This window comes from Parasteatoda tepidariorum, chromosome 5 (assembly GCF_982258835.1).
Source record: "Parasteatoda tepidariorum strain Cologne lab strain chromosome 5, Ptep-v5.0, whole genome shotgun sequence".
Lineage (NCBI taxonomy): Eukaryota > Metazoa > Arthropoda > Arachnida > Araneae > Theridiidae > Parasteatoda > Parasteatoda tepidariorum.
The window spans coordinates 96,159,486-96,181,882 of record NC_141759.1 but is presented as its reverse complement, the minus strand read 5'-3'; the positions used below and the strand labels follow the sequence as shown (position 1 = coordinate 96,181,882).

The 22,397-nt window shown below is 29.4% G+C and overlaps 1 protein-coding gene across 2 annotated transcripts in view; it reads left to right on the top strand.

Annotated features, from left to right (window-relative positions):
- LOC107443541 (rabphilin-3A) overlaps window positions 1-22,397 on the top strand; it is a 105,939-nt gene that overhangs the window by 7,727 nt on the left and 75,815 nt on the right. The window lies entirely within an intron of this gene.

Genomic DNA, 22,397 nt, shown 5'->3' with positions numbered 1-22,397 from the left:
AGCCACACATAAGTTCGGTAATTCACACAAAAATACTGAAGCTTTTATGGCAATTAAGGCATGTGTTACCCTGCCTACCTTACTTAACTTTCCCCTACAAACATCTGCTTCTTTTGCTGTTTTTATGGTATAACATTCAATTAATATATCGTTGTAAATCAGCACTTTTTTTTCTTCAGTTTTTTGCTACTAAAAATGAGTCTTTCTTTTATAATAATTTTTGCCCACACTTTGAAATTACAGGGAAACATTATCGAACAAAATTACTAATAGGCGATTCATTAGTCAATACAATTGATTCATTAGTCAATTCAATTGATTTTCATTCTAAATAAACTTTAAAAAAAAAACGCAAAGGAAAAAATCTTTGCCACTGACTGAGTGTTCTATGAAAATTGGTGCCAAAAGTTTCAAATCATATAAAACGACTGATTCTTTGAAGAACTATACCATATTTATAAACTAACTAGGAGGCTCCGCCCCCTGCTCGCTAACGCTCGCCAACCCCCGAGAATTGCTACGCAATCCTATGTGGTTCAAGCCGTGAACCATGGCTCGCTGCGCTCTCTCGCCAATGAACACAATGTTCTAGCACAAAGACATAATATATTATCACCAAAGACATAGTATTTTATCATCAAAGACATAGTATTGTACTTATGTAGATGAGCCGACCAGTCTGTGTAGGGGGCAGGGAACTGACCTTGCATCAGAAAGGTTCTGGGTTCGAATCCCGGGCAAGGCATGGATGTTTCTTTCCCTCCTGTGTTCCGTTCCTTTCTCCTTTGTGTGTGAATGTGTGAATGTGACCCGCCCTATAAACGGGTTGTGGTAGTGTGACGTGGGCGACGCTGTTCCACCGCCGTGGCTTCGCCACAGGTGCCCACTGGGTAACGAAAAGAGAATTATCAGTTCTGGCACTTTCTGTGGCCAATGGACAATAGCTCCAAGTGCCCGCCATTAAAAAAAAAAAAAAAAAACTTATGTAGATGAATTCTACCAATGTTCTTATTGGCTTTTAAAAAAGTATATTAGCTATTTAGATTGTACATGGTGAAAAAATCAAAACATTAGCTAAATAAGAAACATATTAGCAAAATAAATTATCAAATATTGCTTCACTAATATTCTGCATTTTAAAGCGTGAAAATTCAATGCATAAATAAACGCGAAATATAAAAAAAATTCAATGCATTCAATACAAACACTTAAACGTTTTTTAGACGTTTAGGTAGCTCCCAGTAGAAAAATATCAATTCAACAGCGGCCTTTTAAAGCATTCTCACTTCAATTAATTCCTAATTGAGTTTAAATTAAATATTGTCATGTTTTTAGTGCATGAATCTGAATTGAACAACCTGATAATGCTCACTCTGGTTATTGTTATCTGGTTGCTCACTACGTGCTCTTGCGCGCCGAATCCAATCAATTAAAAATGAAAACTGTTGCCAGCACGAAAAAAGAAATATCATCGGTTTTATTGATACATACGTACGTATTAGCGTTTTATACAATATATATATTTCTTAAATGGCAATGGTTTTAAGAAATTGAAGCGACACCGCAGTATTTCAGAAAGCACAAATTTTGAACAAAAGTTTGCCAAATAAATTTGTTTTAAATCTGTTATTATCTTATGCCTCGCAATTGCTTCAGTGATTTTCCAATTAGGAAATAAAGACAAGTCAAATGTATTGAAATATTTTTTTTTTAAATGCAAAAAAAAAGAAAATTTAGAAACTTTCGATATTGAAAATTTTTAACGGTGAATAAAATGTGATTTATGTGTTTAGAAATGTTTTTTTCCCTTATTTTTTTTGCAGTTTAAATTGTGTTTCTTATTTTTGTCATTGTCAATTTCAAATTTCATCCTAATAAAATGCAGATTTTTTTTTAATTAAACAAATAAAAATTTATCCGTTATTGATACACTTATTTTTGTAACAATATTTACTACCTACCTGGTAGCGTTAATCTTTAATATATTAATTCCATCTATTTTTAATTAATTAACTCTTATCCTGTAATCTGGAAATTGCAAGAATATTTTTTCTTCTGAAATTAAAACTCCTCACAAATTAAATCGCGGTTAATATCCCGCAAATAATTACAGTACAGAAAAATGTAAAAATTGCCGTTGTTTGTTTTTAATAACCATTAATTGAAAACTAATTAAATGAATATCTACTCCTTTTCTAATTAAAAGCTTTTCAATTTGTATTATTTTTTGTTTAATTCTAATGAGCTTCATTTTTATACCCTTTTAAGTTAATTAATTTTGAGAACAGAATCACTGTTTAATAAAATTACTCCAATTCTTCTGAGATTTCGGGAAATTTACAAGCATTAAGAGATAATATCAGAAAAGTATGTAACAAATAACAAAAGCTGTGTACGACATCCTCAAGAGATATCTCTAATTTAAAATTTTCTCTTTCATGATTTGGTAATTGCACATTTCGTTAAATCCTTTGAGTGAAATTTTAAAATGGAAAAACATTTGAGAATGAAAGTCTGAGTCTTTTTGCGGAAACGCAATTAAATCCCAGTAACAAATTCAAGTATGACTTTACAGTTCAATAGCTTTTATAGACTCCATTTCGAAAATAATTTCTCATAGAATAAATAGACTGATATTAATGAAAAATATTATTCATAATGTCTTTTCATCATAAATAATATTTATGCGCCCCTCCGAATCAGATTCAATCCTCGACTCCGCCAAGACCTTGGCCAAGTTCGCCAAGGCCAAGATCTGCCGAGTACATGCGTACTGTGGAATCGAAAGTTCTGGTTGGTCGCTGAGCAGTCCCTTTCTTATCTATGTTTAAATTGAGGAAGTGGTCTCCTGACTGAGTGGTGCTGCCATCTATCCGGGGGGTTCGGAGCTAAGATGCGCTTTCACCCTTCCGGTGCACTTTCCTGATTTAAATCGCAAAAGGCCAATGGCTGGTGAACTTGGATTGTTCAAGTTTCATTACAAACAACACAATATTTATTAACTAATGGTTTCCAACCCCTGCTCGTTTCGCTCGCCAACACCCGGAACTGCTTTCACAGTACCTTTCTGACAGTTACACAATTCGAGCTCACATTATTAGCCAATTGGTTAGTTATGTATTTTGCATGCATCTTTGCATGCAACATATTCATTCCGTGAATATATATATATATATATATATATATATATATATATATATATATATATATATATATATATATATATATATATATATATATATATATATATATATATATATATATATGCTTCTTACTGCTACATGAAAATTATATTTGAATAATTCATATATTCTTTATACTTAATTTTAATTATCAGTGTTTGAAGTAATTACTTTTTTAAGACCTTTATTCTAAACAACATAAGTAAATTAAAGCATTGGTCGAAATAATTATGCTACCCACACAAATAACCTTATAGAAATATATAACCTTTCTGCCAAACTTATTGATGAGTTTGTTTCAGCATTTCGCTACACACGCGAAAAGCATTTAAACGGGAATAGGTTTATTGTTAGGAAAATTAATAATTTTCTTTTTCATGCTTATGACTGCTCTTTCACTTGATATTTCAGTTCCTTGTTGCCCACATGAAAAAGAAAATTCATTTGTTTAGTAACAATATACACACGCATTTAAGTTTTATATAATACAAATATTACTAAAAATGATACGTTTTAGAAATTTTGTGCAACTTTTTTATTAACTCGCGACCCTATCTGAAAAGGGTGATTCTTACTATTAAAATTTCGACCATTTTTCGTCTAGCTAGAGCACTTAAATCTCTATTAGTTTCTGTACTTGATGACGACGCAAATTTCAATTGTTTCCTGGGCATCACAATCAGAATTGATAGTCATGTTTTCAATAAAGAGAATTAATCTTTAATTAAAATTTCAACGACTGTCTGGCAAAAGTATTTAATCCTTCACGGTCGTCTTAAATTTAAACATAGTTCTCACACCGGTCGGAATTAATTTTTGTCAGAGTAACATAATATGCAGGATAATGAAGATAAAAAAGAGCAAACACTTAAACTTAATTTGTAATATATTATTTTGAATAATTTATCTATCTTAAATATACCTACAAAGTCTATCGATTTTAGAGAACAATGTTATTGAATACTCTAAGAGCTATATGGTTTTCTGCTGTGGAGTCTGAGAGCAGACTAACGACTGGAACGGTTAAATCCTTTCAAAACTGAAAGCAGATATACGTCAAGAACTGTAAAAAGCCTTGGAGTCTGAGAGCAGACTAACGACTGGAACGGTTAAATCCTTTCAAAACTGAAAGCAGATATACGACAAGAACTGTAAAAAGCCTTGGAGTCTGAGAGCAGACTAACGACTGGAACGGTTAAATCCTTTCAAAACTGAAAGCAGATATGCGACAAGAACTGTAAAAAGCCTTGGAGTCTGAGAGCAGAATAACGACTGGAACGGTTAAATCCTTTCAAAACTGAAAGCAGATATACGACAAGAACTGTAAAAAGCCTTGGAGTCTGAGAGCAGACTAACGACTGGAACGGTTAAATCCTTTCAAAACTGAAAGCAGATATACGACAAGAACTGTAAAAAGCCTTGGAGTCTGTGAGCAGACTAACGACTGGAACGGTTAAATCCTTTCAAAACTGAAAGCAGATATACGACAAGAACTGTAAAAAGCCTTGGAGTCTGAGAGCAGACTAACGACTGGAACGGTTAAATCCTTTCAAAACTGAAAGCAGATATACGACAAGAACTGTAAAAAGCCTTGGAGTCTGAGAGCAGACTAACGACTGGAACGGTTAAATCCTTTCAAAACTGAAAGCAGATATACGACAAGAACTGTAAAAAGCCTTGGCTTATGGAGTTGAACATCGAAAGTTGTAAACTCAGAATTGTGTCGGCTGTTCAACTCTGGTTAAAAATAAAAAATAAGAATAAAATGTCGAAAAATGATCGACAGGTATGCATCTTCTATTTTACATTTTTTGAGTACTTTAAATAAATCGTCGTATGTCACGCTTGTAACCTTTTTGTTTGTGACCACCTTCGCCTGCATTTTATGTGGATTAAAAGGGAGAAAAAAATTACTTTTTCTGATTCATGGAACAAAGAACGTACTACGCATTATGTCTGCAATAAACTCTTGATCTCCAGTGAAAATACTCCTTCGACACAGTTCGGACTGACAAAAATAAAATTATTTAAATCTTTAAAATTTTTAAATGCAATTTTTTAAAAAATTTAATTTACAGCGGATAACAGTTTAGAAGTTTGTTTTGATAATCCCTAAAAAATAATTTTACTGAACCAAATACGCAACATTCCAAAAGATGCCAATTAGTCATATCGAAACCAAGTTGCCACTGGATGGTTTTCATCAAGCACATCTCGGTATTAAAACATTAAGTAGGTCGCTACTTATTACAGAATCATTATTTCATAACTACAATGCCTGACGTAACAACCCCCCCCCCTCCTCGCAGACTTCCTCTCGGGCTGCGATTTTAATCTATGAACAACTAACTCACTGAACGAAATATGCAATTTGCATAAGCAGTTTCGGCATAGAGAAAAGCTTAACACAAAAGGAGGCTTGCATACATTTCCGATTAGGAAAGCGCAGATGGTTCAAGACTTAATTAAATAGGGATGGCTATAAAAATGTGACCGCAATCATCTCTAGTTGCCATGGAAACAATGGAAATGGACGGACCCATCTTCCGCATCCCGTCTCAGGAGATGCTCGAGAGAGATCTTTCATAGATGAAATGAATAAAAAGGTTGTGTTTTACTCTCAACTTTCCCCCCTATTTATGACTGATCTCAGGGATATTTCGACGCTGATGTCAAATCATTTTGTGTTTTATTTTCTTTATTTTTCCCTAAGGGATTCCCTTTCCGAAAGTGTAATCGAAAGTGAGACAAGATTTGATATGTTTGTGATGTTGTATTTTATTTTTGATGTAGTTTTGGAGGGCATTTTTTCTTTCTTTTTAATGGGAATAAATCGTGTCCTCGTGAATGGTATTATAAATTATGTTCGAAAGATTAAGATATATAATCGTAAACTAAAATTTACAAGTATGTTTTAAAAGTTCATTTTATGTACAATAGAATTCCGATTATCCGACATCTAGTTATCGGACAATTCACTTGGCTTACTAGCGTCCAGGTAAACTGGTAGTACTAATACTGGTAGCAACATTTTTAAAGTTATTTTGACGCTTTACTTATGATATTTAATATTTTTAGAATAGAAAGCTATAAAAGAAATGATTTTCTTAAAACGATTTTTCAGATATCCTGTAAGAAACTTTATTGGGCTTGTTATTACTAAGAATTATTATTTTTTTGACGATTAAGTTATCTTTTGGTAAACATTGACATTAGTTGTTATAGCATTAAATCACAAATACATGTACTTTGTATTAAAAGTAGTGTGGAAAAATGTAAAAAGTGGTAAAATGAAATAGTTACTGAAACTCGTTTACTAACCGGACTTACCGGTAACTCATTTTTACCAATTATGAGCCTGGAAACTCGTTAGTTACCGGTAATTCATTTTTACCATTTATGAGCCTGGAAACTCCTTACATACTTATAACTCATTTTTACCATCTAAGTGTGTAGAAACTCATTATTTACCGGTAGCTCTTTTTTACCATTTATGAGCCTGGAAACTCGTCAGTTACCGGTAATTCATTTTTACCATTTATAAGCCTAGAAACTCTTCAGTTACCGGTAACTCATTTTTACCATTTATGAGCCTGGAAACTCCTTAGTTACCGGTGACTCAATTTTACCATTTATGAGCCTGAGTACTCAAAATAATTTTTAAAATGCAATTATTTGAAAAAGTAACTGATATATTGTATAACATCTTTTTTTGTTACTTATATTTTATTTGTTAATATATTAAGATGTCTATTTAACCCAAATAAATATATAAAAAAAATGCAAATAAAATTACTAACACCAGAAACATTCGTGTCATAATTGGAAAATTTAGGTTTGTTGCAAAAAAAACAAGATTGACGCCTGAAAAATCACCAATTTTTTATAATTTTCAGATAACTCAATAAAAGGTGGTTAAGAGGTGTATATTGCATCAAAATTTTATGGTAATTACATTTTCAAAAATTTTTTTAAAATAAAAATCGTGACGATGGATCTGAAAATTTGGGTTCGTTTTATTTTCATCTGATTGACTGAATTTCTCTAAGACAACTCCACCTTTTATAGTCTGTGAACGTATTATGAGTTTATGTAAACATGACCAGCATCTCAAGTAAGTCTCTAAATTACAAACTTATATAAATTAGCTATTTCTGGGTCTATTTGAATGCAATGTTTGACAGTAGTTACTACAAAATGTAAAATTAACATAAAATTAAGATAATTTAAATAAATAAATGTACCATTCCAAAAGCACAAGAACAACAATCGTCCCTAGCTGCGTAACATGACAATAAAATTTAGTACGTTATTTTTTAAATTCAGTACTTTCACTTTTTTTCAATTACTTCTTTCGGGGAAAAAGTACAAGTATTTGTAACGAAAATGTCAAAAAAATGCTTACTTTTTCTTAATTTTTTAAAAAAATTGTCTTTTTTTTTTTGTTGAAATTATGCATTTAATGTGTACCTGTTTTTGTCAAATACCTTTAAGAATTGCAATTTTTTGAAGGGAAGAGTGCGGCTCTCTTGAAAACTGAATGACATTTTTTAAAATAAGTTCTTGTTTTAACGTTTATAAAAACGAAATATAATTTTTAATTTAATGGATTTGAATATAATTATATACAATATTTGACAACAATTTCTTATTTATTTAACAAACATTTTTTTGAACAAAAATTATTTTATCGAATTCGTTCAACAATTTATTACTATAGTTTCAAAGTCAAAATAAAATTTCCAAAGATTTGGTGGTTCTAAAATTCACATAAATTAAAACTCCTTTTTATATGCAAACTAGTCCCGCAGTGGACTGATCGTCAGGCTTGGTTTCCATTCTTATTGAACTAAAGTTTAAAAAAAAATCTTCTACTGAACTTAATCGTGTTAGTTTGATGAATGATCTACACATACTTCCAGTTTTTCCTTTATGGCAAGACATTTATTTTAGCATATCTAAAATAAAATGTTCTCAAGATTATCTTATCTCATTTTACGCTTATCTTATGTTAACGCTTATGTGTTTCTCATTCGTTTTGCACATTAGTGGGAGAGAATGAAATGATAAGGTATGTTTACAAGTACTTAAACTTAAATCGTTTTTTTTTCTCGCTTTTAGTAAGATGCATATATGGCAGTACTTTTACTTTCGTTACTTGTACCGCCGGTACAAGTAAAAAGTACGTACTTTTACTTGTACTTCGTTACTCTTCAAATTTAGTACTTTTATTTGTACTTTCGTTACTTTTTTAGGGAAAAAGTACAAGTATTTGTAACGGAAATGTCGAATGAAATCGTTACTTTTTTCTAAAACTCGGTAAGCTTTCTAAAAAAAATCCAATCGTAAAAAAATTATATGTGAAATATAATACTGCAGTACCTTCTAGTGCTCCCGTGGAGCGCTTATTCAGCGTGGCTAAGGACGTTCTGAGAAATTTTCGCAGCAGACTCATTGACACCACTTTCGAAATGCAATTATTTTGCAAAATGAATAAAAATATTAATTAGCAAGTTATTTTCATTCATTTTCGAGTTTTATGCATTTATTTTATACATGTAAAAAATGTTGGATTTTGTTATTACGTTTTTCAATTTTAATTTTGAACTCACTAATAATACATTTTTGTCTTAATACATTTTTTACTAAATACATTTTTTATTAAAATTATGTTTATGCCCGACCTTGTCAAATAACGTCTAGTCAAATCTCTCAGAACTTCAGAACTATTTATGCTACTGAAAAGTATTATAATTACTATTTTAATTCTTGAAAACTCGGAAGTTTAATTATTCCGTTAGGCAGAAATGTTCGGAAAATGATTTTCTCGCATTAGCCATTGTTACAAATAAAACTGTAAACTGTTCTGTTCCAACTTATATTGCACATTCAATTATTTTTTACTAGCTCAAAGATCATAAAGCTATCTGAAACCCCGTGTTTGCTTTGTTTATGATTGTGCATTTAAAACGCGTTTCTATAGAGTAAAACAATTTTAAATCAATAGTAATTTAAATAAATAAAAATAATAAACTAAAAATTAAAATCAATAGATAAAATTTCTTTTTCGTGCAAATCCATAAAAAGTTTGATATTAAAATTATGTTATACGATTATATTATAAAATTATATTATAATATTCTTCCGAATTTAAAAATAAATTAATGTCTATAACTTTCAAAATTAAAAATAATTAAATAAATAACAACAATTTTGCAAAAACATTAATGAACATAAGAATATTATTCAATAAAATTTTAGGTTACTTTGAATTTTCGATTTCCTAGAAATATACTTTTAAATCGTTACTTTGTTTGTTTAGTACTTGCACTTTTACTTGTACTTTTTACTCGTTACTTTTTAAAATAAGAACCTTTTACTTTTTACTCGTTACTTTTTTTAAAAATACTTGTACTTTTACTCGTTACTTTTTAAAAGTAACGTTGCCATATATGGTAAGATGACAACAATTTATAAAAAAAAAAAAAATTTAAATGCAAATAATTTTGTAACAATACAAATTAAGGTTACTTATTATTAGCATTTTTATTATATATTTTGTGCACGCGGAACAACGATATAGAGCAAAATTAACGGTATCGCTAATGTATATAACAAATTCCAATTAAAAAATTGCCAGCAATCTCCTCTTGGATGCTCTTCTTTCACCGAAAATGCTTTTATTGTTTTTCTTTTTTTCTTTCTTTCTAATAAACATGAATAACATCAGATCTTAGATACTTAGGTATCGGTGATTTCAAATCCACGATCTGTATTTATAGTTTTTTTGCATGTTTATTTTATTCTGTTATCGAAATATAGAAGTTAAAAACCGTTATATATAACAGCGACAAACTTCTACTGGAGTTAGGACGCATCGTCCGTGTTGAAACTGCATTAGAACCCGTTCTCAAAATACGTCAGACTAAACAAAATAGAAGACAAAAATGGAAAAAAAAATTACAACGATTCTAAACAATATCATTTTGTCTCGAAGCTAACAAAATAACAATAGTATCATAAATAATAATAAAAATAAATAATAAAAAATAGGAATAATCTATGAAAAAATATGTTAGCGGAAAAACGAGGGAAAATACTCCAGTTTTTTCCAGACAGCAGCTCGCAATTTGTACCTAGAGCTTTCAGCTCAATGAGAATTTACGAATTGAACCTTCCGATACAATTTGCGAACGACAATATGTTCCAAAGTAGAGATATGAAAGATAGTTTACGGATATAACCATTGTTTGGAAGTTTTCACGGTGATCATTCCAAGTACAAGTTTGTACATAACTTTCGGTTATAAATTTATTTTGCTCTGTACTCGTACAGTTTTTCGTTTAATGTATCCGTGGAGGCTGGAAAAAAATAACTATTCTTGTAGTTAAATTTTTTTTAAAACAGAAAAATGTATTATCGTTTGCATAGTTCGTCGTTTTAAGAATATTATACCAAATTTTAAAATTTTTCAAATAAAAGTTTCGGTGGCAGTGTTTCGTCTTCGTCTCTTAGACCGAAATCCAATTCCTTGTCTTGATGCTGGGTGCCAAATCAGATTGCTCTTTTTTCGATTTGATTCAGTATCTACTTTAATGTAAGGCCCATGGGTAAAAGATCCACGCATTTTAAGTTAGACAAAATCCACGCATGACTGGACTGTTGGGGAGTGTGTTGCAGAGATCGGGGCTTAGCATAACTATTTGTTTATCCATCTAAATGGTAGTATTAGTGTAATTCGCGCTTTCACTGTGTTCAGATCACCATCAAGGACGTTTATGAGTGTATCCCTGATTTATGGGTGTGCGGATCAGCGAAATATGCTTTATAACTGTCTGAATGATTATTTACTGTCTGAATTGTTACCATCTTGTCTTTAACGCGTTTTTCTGAAAAACGCATTTTTTTAAACATTCACTTCAAAAACTTCTGGAACCGTTAACTTTTCATTAATTAGATCGATATAATTCGATTTCTAACGTAGAGCTACACTAATAGGCTATTGGCGACGGCTTGGGATTCATCCTTAGTGATAGTTCGGTGTGCATAATTCAGATCAGAAAACAATCCAGAAGATTGATAATTGATTTAAATGAAAAATCCCAAGAAACTGAAGCAAAATATGTATTTGATGATATAAAACATCATTTGCTTTACATTGTTGAAATTAATTGTTAGAAAAAGTCGACATGTTTAGGGCTTTAAAAAATAGGTGTCCATTCTCAAGATTCGCCAGACGCGAGTGAGGAAAACAAAAAGAATTTGGCTGACGTGTTCTAGCTTTGTTTTACACTTTGTTTTCCAGTTTTTTTGTTGGCAACTTACCGATTTCTGTTTCAAATCACCTTTGTTTTTTTCTTCTCATTCATGTCTGGCGAGTCTGTAGAATGAGCACTTATTTTTGAGCGCTCGAAACACGTTGACTTTCCTTTCCACTTTCTCATTTTGTTCAGCAAATGAAGTTTTAAATCATGAAGATAATTGATATATTTACTGCTATCAATTCTGATGTAAATTATCCTTAAATTTAGACGAATCGTGGGTCTGAATTCAATAGTCGTCTAAATAACTATGCAATGTTTAGCAGTTTTCCTTTCCATGCAACGGATTAATTTCATTTAGAAAGTCTTGCAGATAAGTTGATTTAGTTTTACACTTTACTACGATTTTTCCTTTCATTCTGAGTCAGATTTAAATTTACGAGAACTAGAGGTATGCGTTATTTTTCAAAAATTCTCCGATTTTCAAAAGTTTTCATCTTCTGTTTAAAATATTTACTAGTGTACTAATGACTTGTCAGAGTCTCATTTTCTAATTAGTAAAATATTCACCAAGGTTTGAAACAAATTATAGTCCCGTAAAGGAAACTTTTGGTGGCTTAAAAATAATCTACCTTCCAACGAGCAATGTTGTAGTCTAAAAGAATACTTTAAAACTTGTCTTGGAAATTGATTACAAATCATAATTAATGTGTTTTTATCATTCGTTGCGTTTGTTTCGTTCTGGATTTGTATGGATTTACTAACTCCCAGTAATAAACAATTTTGATGATTTTTAAATGTCGTAAGTATTTTTGACAGCTTTAAAACTCATTCGTGTTTTGGTTTAAAGCCTTCTTGTTTATGGTATTGTATGAGTTCATTTCAATACTATGCCACTAAATAATTTTGACTAAAAATAACAGTTTCATTATTTAAAAAAAAATTTGTGGGGGGGGGGAGAGAATGTAACTCTATAAAAGGCCAAGGAGATTTTATGTTAGAATATTCTTGGAATTGAGATTAAATAAAACGAAATTCATTTAGCTTATTACCTGTAATTAATTTGATTTTTATGCCAATTATTTTATAGGAAGGTGGGTGGGGTATTTAACATTTTACCTATTGTAAGGAATTGGCTTCAAACGTGTACTTCTGGGTTTATATATAGAATAATTTATTAAATATATGCAAATAAACTCAATGAAAAATGATCAAATAAACGAACGCATAAGAAACAAGAAAATAGCTCCTGTACCAACTGTACGGTCCCGTGATAGCTCAATTAAATTTTAATGTAATGGACTGTATGATAATTAATAAATATTTATTTAACATAAGTAATTTAGTTGATTAGTTCACGCATGAAGTTACATTACGGAGCGACCATACGCTCTCAAAGTGTCAAAACAAGAATGAATAGTTTTTAGGTTACATTAAAGATGGCTGGCGACAAATAATCTCGCCAACCGGTAATTCAACACCAAACAGCTCCCAAGTGCTGGTTTCTCTTCTTGACCTCACAATAACCTTTACTACAACTCACATTTATCTAAACAAATTGCTTCATTTTATTTTATATAATAACTGGCTGTGAACAGCAGATCCAAATCTGAGTTATAGGACTATCGATGTTCAACTCTGTAGTCTTGTGATTTTGAACCTAACCCAGAAGACAAGGAAACTCCCGAATTAGGCGCCTGAATCAGTCATGAATCCAAAAATCTCTGTACCGCAGTGAACTGATCGTAAAGACACGGTTCCCAGTAGAACACCGAAGTCAAGCATCATTGGCTGCGGTCAGTAAGCGGGTGGAGAACAACTTCGATCAGCCTGCGTAGGGACCGAGGATGCGCTGTATCGGTCCTCGTTAACCCTTTAATAGGCCATTTATTTCTACTGAAGGTAAATTAAAGTATTTTTGGAATTGAAATTTATATAAGAATAGTAATTGATATAAGAAAAAAAGCTCATTTAGTTTATATAAAAAAATCTAAATTTTAATGCCATTTTTTTTGGTGGTAAGTATATTTACCACGGCCTATTAGGAACTTACTGACTTTTATTTTTCGTTATTTATAAAATAAATTTTATAAAAGCTACAAACTTATACTTTTGTACGTTTTCTTAAACTACCAATTTTATTCAAACATTCTTCAAGAAAGCTGAAGTTATTAGCAAATGGAAACCTAAATTAAAAGTGGTAAAAAAGTTCACAATGGGCTTCAAAAATTGGTGGTAAGTATACTTACCAAGGCCTTCGAAAGGGTTAAACTGTTCTACCGTAAAGTGCTCGACTTCACTTGCAGATCGGATGGTTGCCAAAGCAGGGGAGCCTTTTAAAAAATACTGTTTTTACAGATTAGTCTGAATATATTGACGTTTACAGATAATTTGCTGTGATTGTAAAAGCAGGATGTATATTACTAGGAATAATAAAAAATTATAAATCAATCTCGTCATCAATTATATTAAAACTTAGCAACTCTAAACTAAACAACTTGAAAGAATCTTTTTCCCCCCGAAAAGCAGAATCTATGCCCAAAAATAATTTATCGAAGCACCAAAATTGATATTGATTCACATGATTTACAAGAATAACAAGTAAATGCATTTAACCACACACCTAGATTAGAACCGAATTCTCTGTTCTCTTGCTGGCTGCAATCTGCTCATTGGTTCAATTGCGGCACTATTAATCATGCTTGTCTCGGGGCCTTGTGCCGATAAGTCCTCATGCTGTTTGGTCTCTTGTGCTGTAGTGATGGTTTCCGGCATTGCGATGAGTCTTCAACTGTGTGAATATGGTTTACAATCAGCCTAAGATTGTATAATCTACCGATTAACTAAGCGTCTGATTTTGTTTTGAATTTCCACAAAAGTTTGCGTTATCATAAATGAAAAAATTTAGAAAACATGAAGCAAGATTGTCAAAAACTTTTCTTAGTGATAGTAAAATCGTAAGTTTAGTTGCCATGGGTAAAATGTAAAAAAAATTTCATAATTTGCCATTTCTTGTAACGGGGACTGGTAAATTTTCAAGAAGTTGTAACCAATGATATGTTTTCTTCAGTATTTGTCTTCTGAGTTAGCTTAAATTAATTAAGTTGGTTTTGAATAATTGAGTTAATTTCGATGTTAACTGTCATTTTCAAATTTGAATTCAAAAATAAAAATAAATAAATAAGTAAATAAGGTGGTAAACGTTAATTCTCATGAATAATAATGGACTAAAGTATGTAAAATGGATAAATTTATCTATAAGGATAATGGATAAATTTATTCTAGTACGGTAATATCTAATAATAGATTAAAGTATGTAAAATGGATAGATTTATCTATAAGGATAATGGGTAAATTTATTCTACTACGGTAATAATAGTAGACTAAAGTATACAAAATGGATAAATTCATCTATAAGGATAATGGATAAATTTATTCTACTACCGTAATAATAATAGATTAAAGTATGTAAAATGGATAGATTTATCTATAAAGATAATGGATAAATTTATTCTACTACGGTAATAATAGTAGATTAAAGTATACAAAATGGATAAATTCATCTATAAGGATAATGGATAAATTTATTCTACTACCGTAATAATAATAGATTAAAGTATGTAAAATGGATAAATTTATCTATAAAGATAATGGATAAATTTATTCTACTACGGTAATAATAATATATTAAAATATGTAAAATGGATAAATTTATCTATATGGATAATGGATAAATTTATTCTACTGCGGTAATAATAATAGATTAAAGTATGTAAAATGGATAAATTTATCTATAAGGATAATGGATACATTTATTCTACTACGGTAATAATAATAGATTAAAGTATGTAAAATGGATAAATTTATCTATAAAGATAATGGATAAATTTATTCTACTACGGTAATAATAATAGATTAAAATATATAAAATGGATAAATTTATCTATATGGATAATGGATAAATTTATTCTACTACGGTAATAATAATAGATTAAAATATGTAAAATGGATAAATTTATCCATAAAGATTTATTTATAACAATGATGAATAAATTTATTCATCTAGGAAAATAGTAGTAATATAAAGTGTGTAAAATGAATAATTTATCTATTTAGGGTAATAATAATAAATTATGTAGAATGGATACATTCATCCATAAGATTTCATTCATAAAGATAATTGACAAATTTATCCATTTAGGGTAATAGTAATAGAATAAAGTTTGTAAAATGGATAAATTTTTGTTTTCAATAAAATTTCTGTTTCGCAACGAAAAACAAAGATGACTGAGAAATAATAATGGGAGTTTGGTAGCAGAACAAACAAGATGCTCCTATTAATTAAAAAAGGATTAAATGAAAGAAGAAGAAAAATTAATAACTTGCTCACATAAATGAATATATTAACTAAATGAAGATCACTTAAAATTCGGAAGTATAAGAAAAACGAAAAAAGAAAGAAACTACATAAAGGAGTGAATGCATGAGGTTCTAGTGAAAGGTTTCAATAAATGAAAAAAGCGAAAATAGGGAGAAAAAAAGAAAGTAAAAAAGGACCACAAAAAAAAAAAAAAAAAAAAACAGAAACGAAAAAGTAAATAATATGGAACAGGAAGTAGGAAGGAAATAAGGAATAATTAATAGAAAGGGCAAAAGGGAGAAAAACAAGAGTAATTATTAAGAGAAAAAAAAATAATATAAAGTAATTTGAGGCACACGACCTTTAATGGCAAAGTAAACAAGAAAATAAAAATAACTTCATACATTAACGTTTTTTTACGGCGTATGTTATTACAGTAAAAGCTCGATACAACGAATATATAGTACGAGAAGTTCGCTATTACGACAATTTTATAAAATACGTACCGTCAAAATACTAATGATTAAGATACAAAAGTAATATGTTTATAACGTGTAAAATATTTCTAAATTTCCGCTATAGCGACAGTTTATTTTTAAGAGCACAAGGAATATATTTCCTGCTGATTAAGCGAGAAATGTTCTACGAATCAAGACTAAATGGAAGGAATTTTCATTAATTTTTGATATCACAACAGAAAAGTGAAAAATAGATCTCATTTTCTGCTTACAATATTAAACTTTTATTAGGGAAACATGTGTGGGTGATCACCGGCTAAGTTAACTTCCTCTTTCGAAAAGAAAATTTCTGCTGTTTTTGGGAATAGTACCCACACATCAAAAGAATAAACTTTTTTTTTTTTTGATCTTGCATATGTACCCGTATCTTATTTTTCCTTCATGGCCAGATTGCGAGTTAACTATTAAAATGAACTTTTAATGTAATCAGAGTTTTCAAAAGCTATTTCATTTTTTATTTTCTTGCTATTTTAACATTAAACATTCTCATTAACTTACGAAGACGAACTTGCTATAACAACAAGTGCTTTTCTGAATTGTCGATATAACGGATATTTACTGCATTTTAGTATTGACACCTTATTATTCTGGTATCTGTTATTTTGACTTACAAAACGTAGTTTTATAATATTTTACCTTATTTTATTATTTATTACCCGTTTAACCGTTTAGACGCCAATGTTCCATTTTTGGAGCATTGGCTCTTTTCAAACTTTTCACTTTTCAATTGTAACCTTTTCAAAATGTTAAAGATTGGCCAATCAATCAAATCTTTATTAATCAATCAATCAATCAATTAGAGCAGTGGTGGCTCAGGGAATAGAGCGTTCGCCTTCCAATGAGGTGTACCGGGTGCGAATCACAGCGATGGCTGGTCAGAACCAGCTTGCACCACCCACAGTGCTGACTTGAAATATCCTCAGTGGATCATGGGTTGGAGTGCCTTTGTCGTAAGGCTAACCATGGGAGGTTTCCGTGGTTTTCCTCTCCACGTAACGCAAATGCGGGTGAATTCCTTAAAAAAAGTCCTCCACGAAGGCAAAATTTCTCCCAATACTTGATCCAGGAGTTCCCTTGTCTTCTGTATTAGGTTCAAAATTACAAGGCTGCGAAGTTAAACATTGGTAGTCGTAAGCCCAAAATTGATTCGGCTGTTTAATGATTGTTACGAAAAAACTCAAAAAAATTAATGAATTAACCAAATTAATCAATCAATCCCAAGTTTCAAAATTTTCATTCTTAGCACTTACATTTGAAGAAGCTGATTATTCCTATCCGCCTGAATATATTAATAATATAAAATTATACGTCTTTTTCTAAAAATCCTCATCTCAGGCCTGGCGTAACATCTCCTCATCTTTCCAATAGAAACTCAAAAGATGTCAGAACAAAATATTCCGAAAAATAGCACAAGCAAGATGGTTTATCCGAAATAAGAACATACATCTCGAACTCAACATTGGTTTTTTAGACCATCATACTGCAAAGTTTAACTACAAATTTTTCGAAAAAGCTATAAATAGTGATACCGTAGGATTTAATGAAATTTTTACTTTTGAAAACCTGAAAGAAGACACAAACCGAAAGCCAATGGCTTCTTATTTCTGTAGTGACACATCTTTATCTAGAATACAAAATATTTAACTTATTTTTCACTCCAATTTGCATTCCAGCTACCAGAAAATACAACCTCAAAGTTTCAAGATGGATGGGAAAAGAACCGTAAGGGTTGGTAGGTTTTTGACATGTGACAGTTTTTGACGGTTTAAACCATGGTTTAAACCGTCACGTCAAAAACCTCTCTGTCAAAAATGTCGAAAATGTCAAAAACCTATATTTATATGTGAAATTTAATTAATCCATAAAATTTATATATTTTTTATAAAGGATAGTGTTTCTAAATATGTTCTAGAAAAAATAAATTTAAAATTTTGAAGAAACACTTATATTTTGAATAGTAACCAAAATCTTGTACTTTTGAAAGCTCACATCTTTTGTAATATTATGTATTCATTTTCATGTGTTATTGAAAATCTGCAGTGATAGTATTAAGAAATTTATTTATAACCAAATTTAGTGTATAGTATAGATTATACTAAAAATTAGACATTTTTAAAGATAAACATTAGCAGTTTTGTACATTAGACATCTTTTAAAGAAAAATATTTTTAATATTCTTTTAAATCTTCTTAATAATCTTTTTAACATAAGACAATACAAATTTAAGTGCTTTCTGTTTAATACACAGAGTAGTTAGTGTCGATTTACAGTATATTCAGCCTATTCATTTACTATGCTGAAAATTTAGTTTACCCAAATACTTGTGAATTTCATTTTGCTGAATACTATATAGTTTTGTTGAATATCTAAATATTCAGCTGTTGAATAATTATTTCTTGCTTTCAAGATATGCATTATTTGTATTCTTAATACAAGTGGAGAAAAAAAATTAAGAGGTAAAAATTGTTTTAAAATGATTAGTGTAATAATTATAAATAAATATAATAAACAATATGAATTATATTTATCATTATTCACAAATATAACTACTTTTAAATTCAAATTAACATACTGGATAATAAAGATATTCGGTATAACATTAAAAAAATTTTTTTATACACTTGTATCAAGTTTGTATTTATACAACATAACTTGTAAATTCCTTATAAATATTAGTTATATGTTCCTTATATGTCAAAAATGCATAGTAATAAACTTTTAATTTTCTTAAGTATCAAAAAAAAAATTTTTTTTTCAAAATATAAATATTTAAAAAATTTTTGTGCAAAATTTTTCTGCACATGCAATTGGATATAAATTTCTTAGATTTTAAATCTGTTATTTTACCTTAATTTTAATTAAAAAATATTTTAAAACCTGCTGATTACCTATAGTATAATTAAATTTCAATATAATGCATGGCAACTGTTGGTAGTTTTGAAGTTTATATATTTTCTTGGCAAACTTCAGTTTTTGACGGGTTTTTGACGGTTTAAACCAGTATTATACCCTTGTCATGTCAAAAACCACTTTTTGACGTCAAAAACCCAACCCTGGCCCAGATAAATTTTGATGATGATGGTTGTTCTAAAATCAAGCAGTTGCTAAATTTCAGCACCAAATTGATAGTTTGGCAGTTAACAGAAGATTTCCATTTAGTTTATATGCCAACCTATTACTACATTTTTTCATAAGGGCACTTTTGAGGCGGTTAATTTCCCATATTATTCGTTTAATTTGTTAATTTTATTTTTATTTAATGATGTTTTAGAAAAAAATATAAAAAAACTTCTTTTTTGCCAATTTAATTAACGTGATTCTAAATTTTAAACTTTGTTCATTCTTTATTAGTTCTATTAATTTTCATCAGGGATATTTTCTTTTTACATGCTATTGATTTTTTTTATTTATTTGAAGCTGCTTATCCCAAAGAAAAAATGAATAAAATCGCCATTTAGCTATTTTAGCAAATTTATTTCAAAATATAATCCTCTTAAGGAAATTAGTAAAGCGTTTTATGTTTAAATTGTCTAGACTAAATCGCATTTGACGTAACAGTCTGCCTTAGATTTTACTCATTTTTTTTAACATTAAACCTAACTGCCTACACAAGTTATTTTTTTAACATCTAACAATTCCTTCCAAATCCTTTTTCACATTTTCACAAAAGACTGGAAGCGGCATTTGGAATCTTTTAGTAACGAGATATTCTTTTTTTTTTTTTTTTTTTTTGTCGAGGTTTTGTTAAATCGAGTGTTTCTCTAGAATTTTCTTTTATCCCTCAAAAGCTTCTCTTCGTTCAAAAAATAGTTTTATCTCATCTTTTGTGAACTCTTTTCTGTGTTTTTTCGTCTGCCATTTAACTAAGAATGTGTCTTTGGTTTGCAATACTGCTGGCTAGGAAAAAGATTACATCTGAAAAGCTTGTATAATCCTGACAGTGTAAAGTGAGTGCAAAGCGAGAATACTTTTTTTGTTTTGTTTCTAGGATGATATTTTCCTAATGAAAAAAAATGGCAGTTCGAAGCAAAAAATGATTTTAAATAGATTCCTTAAGAATTCGTTCAAATAATAAACACTGTAAATGCGTATAAATTTTTTCTAATTATTTAAACATTCTATCTATTTTTTATGTACCTTTAACTTTTGTATTACATTTCAAAATAGATTAATAAATTTGTTGCAATGAAAGAAATAACAAAATTTTACTTTTAAAATGTTCACTTTCAAGTAGTAAGCTGTTCAAAGTGCTGTACATAGCGATACTTATATATATTACGGTGAAACACCGAAATATGGTGAATGTCGACATTCACGTAGTTGCTTGGTGTATGTCCGAAATATTTGCTAAATACCCTTATTTCTGACTCTCACCGGTGAATGTCAACAATCACATAGTCGCTTTGGTGAATGTCCGAAATATTTGTTACATCCAATTTTATATTAATTTATTCATTAATATTATTATATTTATTTTATATATTTATATTTATTCTATATTTTAATACTTACTGACGATAGATTAGAAGAAACATCAGTGTTTGAAGTAACTTAACCTTAAAAAAACATCACTGTAGGGTATAACGGGCAGTGGCACTTAACCTTAAAAAAACATCAGTGTAGGGTTAAAATATCGAATAAATGTAATTATATCCACGAATAAATTCATATAAAATCGAATGTAATAAATATTTCCGACATTCACCAAAGCATATCTGTGATTGTCGACATACACCGGTGAGGGTCTGAATGTACAAGAATGTAATGAAATATTCGATCTTTCACCGACGTATTTAGTGTTTGTCGACATTCACCGGTGAAAGTCAACAACCACCGATTTCGGTCTTTCGCCGTGACATATATATATATATATATATATATATATATATATATATATATATATATATATATATATATATATATATATATATATATATATATATATATATATATATATATATATATATATATATATATATATATTCCTTAAAAATTTGTTTAAATAAACACTGTAAACGCGTATAATTTTTTTCTTTTTATTTAAACATTTTATCTATTTTCTCTTCTATTACAGTTAACTTCCTTAGCACTCTTTCAAACAGATTAAATATGTAACAATTGACAAAATAAAAAATTTGCTTTAGTTTTTAAGTGCTCACTTTCAACTACTAAATAATTTATAAAGTACACTTACTTATATTTAAATACTTAGTTAGTTTTGAAGAAACAAGTAATGGTGTTTATATTTTTTAACTAAGTAATTTTTTATTAGAGTGTTCTCTCAACGTTTTAAAAGTGGTGACGAAAAACAAATATCTATTTTAATATATTTGCGATTATTACACTAAATACAATTTTTTAAGAAAATGTATTTAAATGAGAAGTTATGTTTTTGAAGAACTTTCTTTTGTCTTTCAGAACCTGGTTTCTCTGCGCTTAAAAGATAGTTCCATTTTTTCTTTTATATAATTTTAAATAATTATTATATACACAAAAACTAATTATAAAATAAAACAAAATGGAAAATTTCTTAATGAAAAAACGTAAAGGTCTTCTTTAGGACGCATTCCTCTACGATGGTAAATGCAATATTTCAAAATAAAGAATAATTATCAGAAATAATTTAATAATTAAAGAATAATTATAAGAAATTACTTTTTATAATGCGTCTATATTGCTAAAAAATAAAAATGCTTTTGAAATTGAACTCAGATATTCCGAAGCTGAGATAAAAAAAAAAAAAATAAAATAAACTTACCGGTGTGGAATTAAAGTTAAAATGCCTGAAAAATAGGTATACTAATCTCACAGTTAACAAAAATTCGTTAAGAAGGAAAAGATATAAAACAGAGCTTATAGCTTAAATCGTATAAAATAGTTTTTAAAAATATATTTGGTAGAAAAAATGTGAAGCAAATTATATTTCATTGCTGCCACCTATTAAAAAACACATTATCAAAAATATTTGGAAAATTTAATCAACAAAACCATTTATTGGAAGAAAAAGTAATAAAAATGAATAATAAAAACTTTAAAAGAATTAAAATTATTTAAAGAATTAAAATTGAAGTGTAAA